Source organism: Arachis ipaensis, chromosome B4 (genome assembly GCF_059453495.1).
Source record: "Arachis ipaensis isolate K30076 ecotype BB chromosome B4, ASM5945349v1, whole genome shotgun sequence".
NCBI classification, from domain to species: domain Eukaryota; kingdom Viridiplantae; phylum Streptophyta; class Magnoliopsida; order Fabales; family Fabaceae; genus Arachis; species Arachis ipaensis.
Window position 1 is genome coordinate 131,003,362 of NC_142439.1, and position 2,582 is coordinate 131,005,943.

The 2,582-nt window shown below is 43.7% G+C and overlaps 1 non-coding gene across 1 annotated transcript; it reads right to left on the reverse strand.

Annotated features, from left to right (window-relative positions):
• Positions 1-249: 249 nt before the first annotated feature.
• On the reverse strand, positions 250-357 carry LOC148569238 (small nucleolar RNA R71). Its single transcript, XR_015882933.1, has one exon. It is a non-coding gene; the product is annotated as a small nucleolar RNA R71 (small nucleolar RNA).
• Between the last annotated feature and the right edge of the window lie 2,225 nt (positions 358-2,582).

Below are 2,582 nucleotides of genomic sequence, written 5' to 3' on the forward strand. Positions count from 1 at the left end.
CAGAATTGCAAGTTTCATGGACTTCCATTGGAAGATCCTCATCAGTTCTTGGCTGAATTCTCGCAAATCTGTGACACTGTCAAGACCAATGGGGTTGACCCTGAAGTCTACAGACTTATGATCTTTCCTTTTGCTGTAAGAGACAGAGCTAGAATATGGTTGGACTCACAACCTAAAGAAAGCCTGAACTCTTGGGAAAAGCTAGTCAATGCCTTCTTGGCAAAGTTCTTTCCACCTCAAAAATTGAGTAAGCTTAGAGTGGAAGTCCAAACCTTTAGACAGAAGGATGGTGAGTCCCTCTATGAAGCTTGGGAGAGATACAAGCAATTGATCAGAAGGTGCCCTTCTGACATGCTTTCAGAATGGAGCATCATAGGAATCTTCTATGATGGTCTGTCTGAACTATCCAAGATGTCATTGGATAGCTCTACTGGAGGATCTCTTCATCTGAAGAAGACGCCTGCAGAAGCTCAGGAACTCATTGAAATGGTTGCAAATAACCAATTCATGTACACCTCTGAAAGGAATCCTGTGAATAATGGAACAACTCAGAAGAAAGGAGTTCTTGAGATTGATACTCTGAATACCATATTGGCTCAGAATAAAATATTAACCCAACAAGATAATATGATCTCTCAGAGTCTGTCTGGAATACAAGCAGCAACAGGCAGTACTAAGGAAGCATCTTCTGAAGAAGAAGCTTATGATCCTGAGAACCCTGCAATGGAAGAGGTGAATTACATGGAAGAACCCTATGGAAACACCTATAATCCTTCATGGAGAAATCATCCAAATCTCTCATGGAAGGACCAACAGAGGCCTCAACAAGGCTTCAACAACAACAATGGTGGAAGAAACAGGTTTAGCAATGGCAAGCCTTTTCCATCATCTTCTCAGCAACAGACAGAGAATTCTAAGCAGAGCTCCTCTAACTTAGCAACCATTGTCTCTGATCTAATCAAAACCACTCAAAGTTTCATGACTGAAACAAGATCCTCCATTAGAAACTTGGAGGCACAAGTGGGTCAGCTGAGTAAGAAAATTACTAAACTCCCTCCTAGCACTCTTCCAAGCAATACAGAAGAGAATCTAAAAAGAGAGTGCAAGGCCATAACCACATCTCACATGGCCGAACTTGGAGAGGAGGAAGAGGCAGTGATCCCCACTGAGGAAGACCTCAATGGACGCCCACTAACCTCCATGGAGTTCCCTAATGAGGAACCATGGGAATCTGAGGCTCATACGGAGACCATAGAGATTCCATTGAATTTACTTCTGCCATTCATGAGCTCTGATGAGTATTCTTCCTCTGAAGAGGATGAAGATGTTACTGAAGAGTAAGTTGCTAAGTACCTTGGAGCAATCATGAAGCTAAATGCCAAGTTGTTTGGTAATGAGACTTGGGAGGATGAACCTCCATTGCTCATCAAAGAACTGAATGACTTGACTAGGCAGAGATTACCTCAAAAGAGACAGGACCCTGGAAAGTTCTCAATCCCTTGTACCATAGGCACCATGACCTTTGAGAAGGCTCTGTGTGACCTAGGGTCAAGCATAAACCTTATGCCTCTCTCTGTAATGGAGAAGCTAGGGATCATTGAGGTACAAGCTGCAAAAATCTCACTGGAGATGGTAGACAATTCAAAGAAACAGGCTTATGGGCTTGTAGAGGATGTCTTGGTAAAGGTTGAAGACCATTACATCGCTGCTGATTTTATAATCCTAGAAACTGGGAAGTGTATGGATGAATCCATCATCCTTGGCAGACCCTTCCTAGCCACAGCAAAGGATGTGATTGATGTTGACAGAGGAGAATTGATCATTCAAGTGAATGAAGACTCCCTTGTGTTTAAAGCTCAAGGATATCCCTCTGTCACCATGGAGAGGAAGCATGAAAGCTTCTCTCAATACAGAGTCAAACAGAGCCCCCACAGTCAAACTCTAAGTTTGGTGTTGGGAGGCCACAACCAAAATTTAAGTTTGGTGTTGAACCCCCACATTCAAACTCTAAGTTTGGTGTTGGGAGGTTCCAACATTGCTCTGAACATCTGTAAGGCTCCATGAGAGCCCACTGTCAAGCTATTGACATTAAAGAAGCGCTTGTTGGGAGGCAACCCAATCTTTACTATTCTATGATAATTTTCTATTTTCTATTGTTACTTTATGTTTTCTGTAGGTTGATGATCATGTGAAGTCACAAAAACAATTGAAAAAGCAAAAACAGAAGGAAAAACAGAATGAAAAACAGAACACCCTGGAGGAGAAACTTACTGGCATTTAAACGCCAGTAAGGGTAGTAGAATGGGCGTTAAACGCCCAGTCTGGCACCATTCTGGGCGTTTAACGCCAGAAATGGGCACCAGACTGGCGTTTAACGCCAGGAATGGGCAAGAGGCTGGCATTAAACGCCAGAAATGGGCAGCAGCCTGGTGTTTAACGCCAGGATTGGCAGCAAGGGGCGTTTTGCACGCCACATAGTGCAGGGATGAGAAATCCTTGACACCTCAGGATCTGTGGACCCCACAGGATCCCCACCTACCCCACCACTCTCTCTCTTCTTCACCCATTCACCAATCACCTCA